This window comes from Psammomys obesus, unplaced genomic scaffold, assembly GCF_907164565.1.
Source record: "Psammomys obesus unplaced genomic scaffold, mPsaObe1.curated_primary_1811, whole genome shotgun sequence".
Taxonomy (NCBI): Eukaryota; Metazoa; Chordata; class Mammalia; order Rodentia; family Muridae; genus Psammomys; species Psammomys obesus.
The window spans coordinates 5,713,571-5,725,689 of NW_026596085.1; positions in this window are offsets into that span (position 1 = coordinate 5,713,571).

Consider the following 12,119-nt stretch of genomic DNA (forward strand, 5'->3'; position numbering starts at 1 on the left):
TATTCATTTGAACAAAGTTTAAGTTACACTTACTGAATAAAAGATGATTTTCAGCTCACTAAGCACTATCTCATCTAACCGAGTGCCCCATCACTGTTGAGTTAAGAGTCCCTGTGAAGGGCAGCAGGTCCCAGGCATGTGTGTGTCCCAGCTCCATTGACCTAGAGCATAAGCATTAGAAACAACTGTTGTTTTGGTTTCTGAGCAGGACTTTTGTTTTCACAAGTGCAGAGCACACACTTCACAGCAGTAAATTCATATCTGAAAGGTCTGAACTGAGAGGACCCTTGAAGGAAGGAGGAGATGGCCTTGCCTCTGTATGTGTTGTGCCCACGGTGAAGAAGTGGGGACCTTGGTTCTTGCTGACCTTTCTGCATTGGTGTGTTGTTTTACACCTTAGAATTCGGTGCCTTCCAAAAAGGAAATGATACCTCATTGCAGTGTAAACTCCCTTAAATAACAGATCTGCTGGAGAGAGTGACTGGGCTGCCATGGCTCTAGAGAGTTGGACACAGGATAATCTGAGTATCTATTGCTTGTTTTTCTTCTGTTTGCCCAGAGGCCTTGAAAAACTCTCCCAAACCCTTGTCTTTGTGCTGAGTTGGGTCGTTTTTCATAGATGCTTCATATGACAGATCCTGAAATTCAAATGACAGATGGCAAAATATGTGAGTCTCATATGTAAAGTGTTACCTAAATAGAACACTTGTGGTATTTGATGCTTTGATAAACAGTATGAAATAAGAATATGACTTCATACAAATTAAGACTGATAGTTTATTTTTAAATAATTTTATATCTCTATAACAAAACCACAAACTAAGTGTAGATAAATATGAAAAAAATAACAAAAATTTGATTCATTTTCAAAACCGGGGATCTTGGTTTACATATATCATATGACGATATATGACCCTATGGAGAAAAACATAAACCCACATTCAGTCGGCCTCTTGCAGTGACTTTTCTGCATGTACGCCAGACTGTGGCCTAGGCACTGTGTGAAGGATGGATGCCTCGTGTGCCATCTGCACTGCAGCAATATGGAAACGAGGGAGCATCCGGGCACAGGGTGAGCTAGTGCGACTGGACCATAGCGTTCACCTACCGTTCTGTTCATCCCGCGCACGCCCTCACGGGAAGAAGAGAAAAACAGGCACACTATCACATGGCAAGAACAGTCTGCAGAAGAATCTAACTGAGTTGAGACAGTGATGGTATGCAGGGGCAATAGCGTGAATGGGATGGTCAGAAGCTTCTCCTCCTGCAGTAAGGTGACAGCGGACGGGATGTTTGGATGAGGGGAGATTGAGCTGGCTGCAGTCACTGGGTGAAGGGTGACAAGCACAGGGATGTCTGCACAGGGCTGGTGCTGGGCTGCAGCCTGCACGTGCCTCCTGGAACACGCAAGCCGAACTCGTGCACGTAGAGAATAACGTCAGAGCAGTGAATGATGGCCCCGCCAGGTTCTCCCAGACTACCTTAGAGTTGTACACATGTTTGTGCCATTGGAAATGTCAGAGAGCTTTGGTCATAGCACTGTCACATTCTGACAGACCACTGTGGCTGCTGTGTGGAGACTAGACATGGCCGGGAGGAGTGTGGGCGGCAGAAGCATATTCATGCTATAGAATTTCTGACAAGATAGTAATAGGTTGGACTAGGAAGATAACAGTGTGAGAACCAAAAGGGCTTAACATTCAAGAAGACCCAATTAAGTGAAGAAACAGGAAAGAAGACTAAATATCACCAAATGGTGCTTCCCATAGTAGTCACAAGAACAATAAAACAAACAAACGAACAGTTCTTTCAAAGGTTACTACAGCAGAAAAACAAATGACTGGAAGTAGCCAAGACCGATCTGAAAGAGAATTAAGTAAGGGCAGCGGGGACTTGTTCTATAGTGTATCCACGTTGTTGAAGAGGTTAAATGTCACAGATTTATGTTACATGTACAATCATGTGTGTGTATAAAATAAACAAATGTTTTGCCTGATACATAACCAAAGAACATATGAAATGACATTAAGAGGATGTTTATGTGTGTGTGTGTATATACATGTATATAGTTATTCATAGCAGCAAGGCCTCAGAAGCCATGCCATGTATGTACCAGTATCTCATACGTGTTACACTGAAAAGTGGACTGTTATGACTGATTACAGGAAACAAAAATATAAAATTTCTTCTGTCATGCAAAGTAAGTCCATATAGTTGAAAATCCTTGTTAGTTTGTCTGAAATATCCCCCTCCGCTTCAGATGTTTGAACACGTAGTCCCAAATGCTGGTGCTGTTTTTGGAGTAATGATAAACTTAGGAGATGGGTCCTGGCTAGCAGAGGTGGCCTTTCAAGGTTAAATGTGTGCATATACACATATATGTGTGTATGTAGTTACATATGTGTGTATGACGTATTTTACATACACACAGGCCGGCCCTGTTTCTGGTCCAGCAGTAGTGTGAGTGGGTGCTTCATATCACACTGCCACCATCTTGAGGGATGCCTGCCTGAGCAGTCACATCTCCCTGCCATGACAGACTGCACCTCTGATGCAAGAAGCAGGAACAAACCACTCCCTCAGGCTGTGTGTGTCAGGCATTTGTCACAGCAACAAGCAAAGCAAGTAACACAAACCCAGATGTGAAAACAAATCTTTGAGTTTTTGGCAAGAATATATCTTAAAACGATCTGTCCATTAAAATTGTTGTTGAGTTCTACTACATGAAGTGGACAAAGGAAAGACTACACATGATGACATATATATATTTAAATTCCTACAAAGGGAGAGCTATAAATCAGCCCAAAGAGAGATGAGCAAGAGACATGTATAAATATTACAAAATGTTCAAATGCCCTGTTGAACACAAAAAAACTTATTTGGTCTAGTCAGCAACAGGAAAGTGCATCCAACACTGGTGTCCTGAAACTCAACTTTTCTCCTTTACCTGTCCCTGCCACAGATGCAGCTGTAACTCGTATCTTCTGCACGATTTCCTTAGACGAGGCTATCAAGAATAGACAATAAGGACAATATAAACAACTCACTCTATATGACCTGACTTAACTTGCTTTATCCCTTGTCCAAAGGTTTTGTGTGTGAACGATACCATCAGTTAGAAATGGGGTTAGTTATAAACCAGCCTTTCTGCCAAAGGAGTGTGTCAACTTCAGTTCAATCCTATGTGGTGTTCCTCTTTCAGGTATAAAATGCTGTATTTCTGTGTTAATCTGAACTTAAGTCACTGTGGGGTGAAGATTTCCAGTTGTTCATTCCATCATCTATGAATTGTCCATTTCTGCGGACACTGTTTTTACTTGTAACTATGTTCATATTTGCACAGTGGGTTGTTTGTATAAATCAAACACCGCTGCGCAAGTGTTGGAAGCTCTTAGACACACCTTGACAATGCTGTCCTCAACATCTTTTGTGATTTATTGTAGTTTTTAATTTTCAATTTTTATTATTGTGTGTGTGATACAGTAAGCACGTGGGCAAGGCCCAGGTGCGGGTATCAGGACAGCTTCCATAAGTCAGTTTTCTCCTTCTGCATGGGTTCCAGGACTTGAGCTTAGGTTGTCAGCCTTGCATATCCAGCAGCCTCCACCCTGAGCCATCACACTGGACCTGTCATAAAGAATTTTCTTTTGTGCCATTCACTCATATTTCAACTGCATTTTTTCTAAACTCGCTGCTTATGAACATTCTGGAAAGGTGAACCCCACAAATCTGTCTTTGAGATCCTCTGTTCCAGTTATTTGGGACACTCACCCAAAATCTGTTTTCCTTAAGTTTTATCTTCATTTGTGGAATTTCGGCAGTGATTCTCCTGTCTGGGCCGTATCCGAAAACTCCTCTTCCGACATCCTTCCAGAACTCTCTGCCAGCATCTGCTTTCTCCAGTTAGTTCGGACTTCCCAAAAGAACTTACCTGTGCTTTCCTAGATGCTCTGTTCACGTGCTGTGTTATATCACGTTCAGACTCAAACACCACACTCCCCGAGGTTAGTCAAAGACTCCTCATTTAAGGCCCACACTGGAATTCAGGACTCACTACTGACACCTCCAACCACATGGAGAAGAAAAGTACACTTTCCCCAATCCACCAAGCGATGTCTTCTGATATATTTGAAATTCAGAAAGAGTGTAAAATGCTAAATAAGAATACATTTATATTCAAATCATATTCTCCCAAGTGTGTTTATGAAATCATCCTTCTAGAAGCTTATTCAGCTCTGTGTAAAATCACATTCTATTCAGGAGAGTGTTACTATTCCATAAAGAATCCAATAGCATGTATTTTCTACTTCAAATTGAATTTTCCTAGTAATTGGGAGTTTCATTTGTAGTAAATATGTTTCTAAGCACAGGTCTTTGTACATCATTTCATCAATTCTTACAGAAATTCCAAAGGAAGATATCTTTGCTATGCTATGAATAAAACAGCTTGATTTTATTGTAGTAATTTGAAACATTTTAGCTGTAAAGCTGAGTCCATAGAAATTCAAGTGTAGCCTTTAAGATCTCACTTCACACAGACAAGGACACAAGTAAGAGATGACCAAGGGGTGATTAACATGGAAACAGAACTGTTAATGTTATCTTAGTGCTTTATAAAGCACAATGCCTAGGGTCAGAGGTCATCCTATCACCCTTAGTCTTGAAGAACAATCTTCCTGTCTTTTTTTCTGTGAGAGAACAGTACTTGAGCCATTCTGCCTCAAGCCTTAGAGAAACTCTGAAAATTGCCCTGATGCAAGGACAAAATTCCTAGTTACATGCTTGAATGAGAAAGTACTGAGGGTGGTGAGAGCCTCTTAGGCTGCTTCTCAGTCATCCCTTCCTCAAACGATCATGTGCCCCTGTTCACTTGGCTCTCATGAATTTCCCCAGGGAAGCTGCAATGGCTGCAACACTCATGACTGGAGATCCCATTTGTTTTTCTTTTTCCTTTTGCTTCTTAGACATAAACTTAGAAATACATGGATGAATGCCACGAGCATTAGACAAGTCCCAAGATGAAGAAAAGCACATTTTCAACTTTATATCCAAATGCAGCTATGCTCTACACAAAGCAAAAGAGGCTGAGAAGCTGTTCTTGACCTATGCCTGACTCCCAAAGCTACAGTGAGTCCCAATCGATAACAGGGAGAAGGTGTGAGAACAAAGCATGACACTCACACTGTGAAAACAGGAGCGTTCCCTCAGCTCTGCTCACATACACTGTGACAAGGTACCCTTCAAAGCGAGAGGCTGACAGCTGCCTGATGACCTCCCTTTGCCATCCCTGGGGGCCTGCAACTGGCCCGACACATCCTTGGTGTCTGCCTGCTCTATCTTGGTCAGCTCTAGTCCTAAGAGAGTACGAAGAGCCACTGTGGGAATTTCAGCTCCTTCCTCTGGGAATTGGAGTCCAGTCGTCCTTGCTCTCTGTTTGGAGCTAAGTTTACTGTGCTCTGTCCAAAATTCCAATTATGTTTCTCTAACTTTTCAACTTACTTTACTCTTTCAAATACACATGCATATTTATTTGTAATAATACAAATATAAATTTGTAAATATGTGTGCATATGTATATATATTTAAAGAGTTATATTTATGTGTCCACATGTGTATCTATGTGGGGTTATGTGCACTCATTGCATTCCCCCTGGAACTAGAGTAACATGCATTTGTGAACTGACTAATGTGAGTGCAGAAAGCTAGATTCTGGTCCTCTGTAAGATTGATACACATGATAAACCACTGAGCCATCTCTCCAACCCCCACATTTTAAATATATTCTTAAACCTTGCCTTTGAAATCTTAAATTGCTCTTTCAAACTATCTTCCCAAGAGCAGAGTCTGAATCACTGCATGGAAAGCTGCCCTGCAGATATCAAATTGGATGATAGCATGGCATGGACAAGACATTGTTGAGCATTTTATTTTTCCTGCTCATCTCTGATTGCAAGGCGGTGGATTATTACCTCACTCATCTCTTAGAATGTCCTGCTACACGTAGTTAATGCTAATTAGCCTGTATTACTTATTGTTCAGCAACCTCTTCCCACAAAGCTAACATCCAATAAACACACAGCTTGCCTACCAAATTATTGCTGACATAACATTATCAGAAGTACCTTTCTCACTGCATGGAATTTTTATTTTCCATGAGTCAAGGGCTCCAGCAAACGAGATTAGTCTAAAACTTGCTATATAGCTGAGGTTGATCTTGAACTTCTGATCGCATTGCCTTTGCTTTCCAAATGCTTCTGGAATTATAGGCATTAACATCACATCCAATGTATGTCATGCTGGATATTGACTAGGGCTCTGTTTATGCTAGACAAACAGTCTACAAAATGAGCTACTTCTCCAGTCCCAGAAAAATATATCCACTTCTGCAAGTCCTAAAGCATAGCCTGGGCAGGTGCTCAGCTCTGATGAGGCCACTTTGAGAGAGTGATGGAGAGATAGACTGTGCAGAAAAGATTGTGTGGCAAGAGGGGACTAAAGGGACCTAATAATAATCAGGCATGGTACTGATTGTTGACTACTATCTTAGCTTGTGTGTGTGTGTGTGTGTGTGTGTGTGTGTGTGTGTGTGTGTTTATGTGTGTTTGCATGCATGGTGATATCTGGGTAAGTGTGTATGTACATGTGAAGGCTGGAGGACAACTTCAGGTATCATTCTTCAGGCACTTTCTTTTTTTATTATTCTTCTTTTCATCAGACAAGATTCATCACTAGTCTCGGGCTCATCAAGTATCTAGGCCAAGTGGTCAGAAAGCCCCAGGAATCCCACTCACATCTCCCCAGCACTAGGGCATGCCATTACACCTGCCTCCCCTCCCCCATTCCTGGATTAAGCTCATGTCTTCCTACTTGTCGGGCAAGCACTCATGGACTGGACTGTCTGCCCAGTCCCTGGGACTTTTTGAAATGTACAGATTGCGTATAATACACAAGCATGAGGGTGGCCTAAAGAATGTCTAACTACAGAGCACTGAAATAATCTTCAGTGAGGAAGCGTGCGACACAGCAGTGTAGCCCCAAGCGAGTCATAAAACACTCCAGATGCAGCAAGGAGGATAAGAGATAAGAAAAAAAAGAACCTCCTGGGGGAAAAAGTCCTTGAGGGAGTGGGGATTATATGAAAAAGTCTCCCTTGAGACGGCACATGAGACAAAGCACCAAGGATTTATCCCTGCCCACAAGGAGGTTTCTTTATTGCTGTTCTCAATGTGACCATTTTATGGTGGCCGTCAGGGCTAAATAGAAAACGTCTAAGTCAGAGAACCACGAGGAGCTGCATTGTCCCAAGCGCCAGGGCAGATTCTGGGCTGAATGTGAGAAGTAAAATGTAATCTGCATATGAAGAGGTGAGAAGGAGGAATACAAATCTGGTCTGCTCACCAGAACGAGCATACTGTGAAAAAACAACAGAACAGAACAAAGAGACAAAGCACCGGTGTCCGTAAATGTTGTGAAGAAAAACGTTTAATTTCAGAGGTTTAGCTCATTGTCATCATGACAGGGAGCTTGGCAGAATGCAGGCAGAGAGGGTGGTGGAGGATGAGCTGGGGGTTCTAAGACCAGGCTGGCCTTAAACTCAGATTTGCATGCCTCTGTTCCCCTGAGTGCTGGGATTAAAGGCTTGTATCTCCACACCTATACCTAAGCTTTTCTTTAGTTTCTTTTTACAAGATGGAAACTTAGCTGGGTCATCACTCCCTTAATTTAATATCTTCAGTCTGCTTATCTCCTTGAACACAGGATTTTGCTACATCCCACCTTTGATCCTTGAACCATACATTGGTTTTTTTTTTTTCTTTCTCAGCTTGCTTTTTTTTTTTTTTTACCAAAATTCTCTTCATAAGAGTTACCATAAATTACCACATGACAGAGTCTATACTAGGCTATTTCAGATTTCTTTTGCCAATGCAATTAATCTAAAACTCTTCACTTTAGGCAAACTTTTCAGACAATGGCAAAATGCAGTCAATTTTTTTTTTTTTGGCCGAAATATCACAAGAGCAGTCTCTAGGCCACATTCTTCTCCTTTGAAACTTCTTGAGCCAGTTCCCCACAGTTCAAATCTCCACCAGTACGATTGTCTTCCATGCTTCCATGCAGCTATTAAAGCATTCTACTGCTTTTCTAACACAAAGTCCTGAAGTCCAAATTTCTCCAAACAAATGCACGGTCAAACCTATCACAGTAATACCCAAGACCCTGGTACCAACTTCTATCTTAGTTAGGGTTTATATTGCTGTGAAAAGACACCATCACCAAGGCAGATCTTATAAAGAAAACATTTAATTGGGGCTGGCTAACAGTTTCAGAAGTCTAGTCCATTATCATCATGGCAGAGAACAAGGTGACATGCAGGCAGACATGGTGCTGAAGAAGGAGCTGACATATGTTGGATGTTTTGTCTCAGGTCTCTGCTAGGGCAGAGGTTAATTCCTCTTCTTGCTTATCCAGCTCTTACCTTGAAGCTACTGAATCATCCATGCGAAAAAATGACTTTCAATGATGTAGTGAAAATATGAATTTAGTGCAATTGGGATAGAATCTGCTAAGATGCTTTACGAGCGATGACGGTTAAAAAAAAAAAAAAAAAAAAAAAACCCGTGGCACAGAAAGAAAGTTAGACAAATCCATAAATATAGTGAAAAAGCAAATGTACTTCGACACTGTCCTTAGCTGAGATCCCTTGGCAGAAGCACTTGAACTGGTATAAAGCATGGAGTCTCTCTCTAGGTGGAAAAAAAAAAAAAAAGCTCTCATTTCCTCCCTTGTGCGTGAATCCCACAGGACAGATCTGGGATCTGGCTAGGGGACCACCCCTATAGAGGCAGGTTTGCCTTAAGAAAATGTGCTGTTCCTGGGCAGGATTCCTTCACCTTAGTGGAGGCCCAGCAGGCCATCCCTGGTTCATCTCGCCTTGGTAAAGCGGGATTTGGAAAGGCATAACTATTTCTTTCTCTTTCCTCTGCTGGCCCGAGTCCAGGAGAGCCTGTAAACCTGCACTTCAGTCTTCCCCAGTGAAGCTCCCCTTCCCGCAGCATGACTACCAGTGCTGGGTGGCTGACCTCACCCCCAGCATCCTGGCTCTTGTTCCTTCCTCCTCTTCCTCCTCCCTGTTAGGCAGCTGGGAAGTTGCAGCCCATGGACTTTTCAAGGCTAATAAACTGTCCTTGAGCTTCTGTTTGAGTCTGTTCCTTGCCTTCCAGCTTTTGTTAGTATCTTTTTAATGAGACCAAGAATCCCAACAGGGGACCTTGATTTCCCAGGCAACATATGATGGCTCTGCTGGGACAAAGTTCTGACAACACGTACTTCCTATCTTTTACTTCCTTAATTATCACAGAAAACAAACCCGTTCTTGAATCCCCAGATGGCACAACGATCATACAGCATTAATATGGCATTGATGTGATAGCAAAGGACTTGCCCATTATCGCATCTATTATGTTTGTTGTTGTTGTTGTTGTTGTTTTTTGTCAGAAATACAAACTTGGGTCTGGGTGGGGTTTTTTAAAAACTTTTTATTTTTATTTTATGTTTATGTCGTTGCTCCACTTCCCCGAGCCCTTCGTGTGTATCCACCTTGTGAGTACAGTGCCAAATAAGGCCAGAAGAGGGCACTGGTTCTCCTGGAACAGAAGTTTCAGCCAAACTCAAGCAAGTATGTGGCTGCTGCAAATCAATCCTGGGTCCTCTTGCAAGAGAAACCAGTGCTTTAAACCGCTGAGCTATCTCTCTGTTCCCAGAAATTGGGTATTTTGACTGCCCCCACCATGTCATTCAAAGGCTTAGGATTGTTAATGATTTGTTGTTGTTGTTAATTTTTCAGCTTGGAGTCAAAATTCAACCTTTTTTTTTTCCTGAATTGTCCTCAGTCCCTATCAGCAAATAATAACTACCGTCTTTGGAAATTAAAATTCCCACAATCAATTTTTAATGAGTACAACCTAGAGTTTCAAGCCAAAGCAAAACTAATATGCAAGGTTTATAGGATAATTTCTGTAGGAGCTAACATTGCCTGACTAGAAACGTGCAATATGAAAGGTCAGTTCTACAGACAAGAAACAAGAAAGAAAACCTTCATTCTCACAGAAAAATGGCTGTCACACCCTTTCTAGATTAAACACTGATTCCAGCAATGTTTTAGAACTCCAAATACAGGCTTTGAGAATTTTCCCCACTTCAAAGTTGTCAAACGACAGAGCTTTCTCCTAACCTGCAATTGGAAATGACTTGTATGATTTAAGGATTTATAATAGAACAAGAGAATGGACAAATAGAACGGAATGGACAAAGGCCTCTCAAGAGGTTCATATGGTCAATTTAAACTGCATATTTATAGACTGATAAATCAGCATTTACCAGAATTTATCTCTGTGAAAGACATTTTTAAAGAGATAGAACGAGTCAGGCTGGAAAGATGAAGTATTTCAAAAAGGACTGAGATGAAGCAGAGAGTGCATGCTAACAAAGAAGCTGGAAGTTACACGCGTGTGTGTGTGTGGTTTTAGAGATTAAACCCCGGGCCTCAGGCAAGCTAGGCCACCTCTCTGCTGCTGGGGTACATCCCAACTAGTCCTGGAAGTTAATATAAAATACTTTCCTCCTGAACTAAAGCTCTACAGGAACAGATCATCAGTGGGAAATTAAACAGACCATGTCTGCCTGTCAAGTTGTTGGTGTTTTACATATGAAGTGGGGTAACAGACCATGAAAGATCAGTTGAAAAAAAAAAATCAATGTTCACAACCATACTGAAGAGAGCCAAGCAGAAGGGAAGTTTCTACCCTGCTTTGCCTTTGAATTTTTCAGCAAGTGCGTCTATTTTTTTCTTTAGCTGCAAGAGAATCTAAGAAGTCAGAATAGAGACTGGATGGGTCTGTCACCTCCAAAGTGAGTTTGTAAAAGGGCAAAATCAGATCCTAAGATACAAGAAATGCTGTTCCTAGCAAACATTCTCACTCGCTAAAACATTCGCATGCTTAGAAAACTTATAAAGAATTGCATCACAATGAAAAGGTCAGGGGTTATCTTGTTCCATTACACATTCACAGGACATATTATAAGAGGCTTGATTTTAAAGTTTAAATTTGAGGCCTACATAGCTAACCTAACTGTGTGGCCTGGATTCCCCTTCAAGTGGGAAAGTGAAATGCTTTCCATCCAGATGACTGAGTGTTCACTCCACACACAAGATGGATACATATTCCCCTCCTGTGTTTTGCTCTCTCCGGCTCTTCATACAATTGGGACTTATATTGGCAGCTGAATTTTATTACAGCAGTTTGCTTAGGTCTATCTCTGGGAATATTGGGAGGTAACATCCCATTCAAACCTTGAAATGTATTCTTTATGAGTTTGCAAGCAGAGAAGTTCAACATCCCTAAAAAGAAAAGAGAAATTTCCCATTTTGGAAAGGAAAAAAAAATATTTTGTTTTGTTTGTCTCAGCTAATGCTTCCGTTTGGGTGCGTGGGCATTTAACAATTTATTCATTTAGACATTTTACATTTCTAGATTTTACAAAAAGTGAAATGAATACCTTCAATTTAAAGAAAAAGCATAGCATATTACATTGATTATATGTGTTCTACAGGAATGCTGGAGGAATTATGAATTCATATTATGAATTATGAATTAAAATGAGTTGCCATAGTAGATGTTCCTCGTAAGTCTCAGACATTTAAATACTTGCTGCCCAGTTGGTGGCTGTTTGGGGAGGAATGGGAGGTTGGGAGGTGTAGGCATTCTGGGGAAAGCATGTCACTTGAGAAAGGGTTTGAAGATCCAAATGCCATGTGCAGTTTCCAATGAACTCTCTCTGCTTCCTGTTTGTCATTGGAGATGTGGGCTCTCAGCTGCTGCTCCAGAGACCGGCTGCTCCCTGCCTCCACTCTGCCGTCACTGACTCTAACCCTCTGCAGTTGGAACTGCAAACTTGCTTTCATGGTGTCTTATCACAGCAATAGAAAAGCAACTAAGACAGTTCTGCTCATGCACTTTGCATTAGATAATGCATTGGCATTATAATATAGATTGATAAATAGAAGATAGATAGATAGATAGATAGATAGATAGATAGATAGATAGATAGATAGATAGATA